Source organism: Brassica oleracea, chromosome C4, assembly GCF_000695525.1.
Source record: "Brassica oleracea var. oleracea cultivar TO1000 chromosome C4, BOL, whole genome shotgun sequence".
Classification (NCBI taxonomy): Eukaryota; Viridiplantae; Streptophyta; class Magnoliopsida; order Brassicales; family Brassicaceae; genus Brassica; species Brassica oleracea.
In genome coordinates, this window is record NC_027751.1 from 45,101,573 (window position 1) to 45,103,195 (window position 1,623).

At 30.0% G+C, this 1,623-nt stretch overlaps 1 pseudogene; it reads right to left on the reverse strand.

Moving 5' to 3' along the window:
- LOC106342057 overlaps nucleotides 1-1,623 on the reverse strand; it is an 11,290-nt pseudogene that overhangs the window by 7,072 nt on the left and 2,595 nt on the right.

The window sequence follows — 1,623 nt, forward strand, 5'->3', positions numbered from 1 at the left end:
TATCAAAAACAATTATTCAAAGTAAATTTTGAAACTAAAATATTTATTTATTCAATATGGTTTATAGTTTAATTTAGAATGATATATATATATACATATATATTTTAAATCTTAATGATTAATTAAATTATACTTTTATTTATATGATTTTGTAATCATTTGTATTTTGTCATAACAAAAATTTTAAACTATGGATCGCAAAATTTGAATGTGTGACTTTTAACAGTTTTACTAATTTATTGTTATTTTTTAAAATTCAAAATATAAAATATACAGAAAAATCTTAATTTTTATAATATGGTTATTTTGTTTTTTTTTAAGTTATTTTAATAGTTTTAAATTAAAAAAATTTGATAGAAGATACATTTTTTTTATCAGATCTTTATTATTCAAAATCATTAATTGTCATATATACTTTACCCACATTAGGCAATTTCGTAATCTTTATTTAAGGAAATAATAAATGACATTAATAATGAATTTATGGTTAGTTTAATAAAAAGTTTATTATATAATTAGATGGATCAACCTATTTCTCTAGTAATTCTAAGAATCATCCTAGTGATGACATGTGGCTACAAAAAGAAGTTGTAATGTTTCACAAATAATATATAGGGGATTGGAAATCAGACATCAAAGAAAAATTATTTATAAAGTAAATATATTATGATTATTGGTTAATAGTTTAATTTTAATTTTAAACTATTTTATAATTTATATAAATAATATTATGTTGTTTTAATTAGACATGTGATATTTGTATATATAGTTATATTTAATTAGTTATAGGTCTATTTGTATATAAGTAAACATTTAGAATATATAAAAAAGAACTTACCCCGTCAAAGACTTGGTAGACCAAATCATTGTAGTTATCACCTGGAGGCTCGAAACCGTATTGAGGAATGACTGAATATGGTAACTCTTTAAGAGCAGCTTCAAAGATGTCTATGGCATAACCCCTTACGGTTGTTAGGTTACTGATTGGATTTGTCTTTATCTCCACAAAATTGAGGAATCCTTTGTTTACTGGAACACCCACTTTAATCTTCTTCCCGCTTGTTGGAATCTCCCACCCTTTTGGAACAACGGTCGAGTTCCCAGGCCATATTACTGGCCCAAACCTTTTGCCTAAAAATGATGTCGTTTTGTTTGATTTTGCATTCACCAGTCCACTACTTGGTGTCCATAATCCGATAATCCTCTCTTCATCTCCGATAACATTGATTATCTCAAAAGTTGATGACTCGACGCTACAAGAAAACACGCCGAATTCCGACGGAGGTTCCGACGGACATCAATGTCGTCGGACATTTGTGACGGATTACCGACTAATTTCCGACGAAACAAGGGTCGTCGGAATTTTCCGACGACTTTTCGACGACATTCCGATAAAAAATGTAACCGTTGTAGTCGTCGGAAGTTCGTCGGTATATTCCGACGAATTTCCGACGACATTCCGATTAACAGTAAAGTCGTCGGAATTCCGTCGGAATTTTCCGACGAATTTCCGACGAACCATGTGACCGTTGCCGAAAAATATATATATGACCGTTGTATAGCCGTTTGAGATTGGACAATACCGACGGAATTCCGACGGACTGCTTTACATCCGTCGGAATT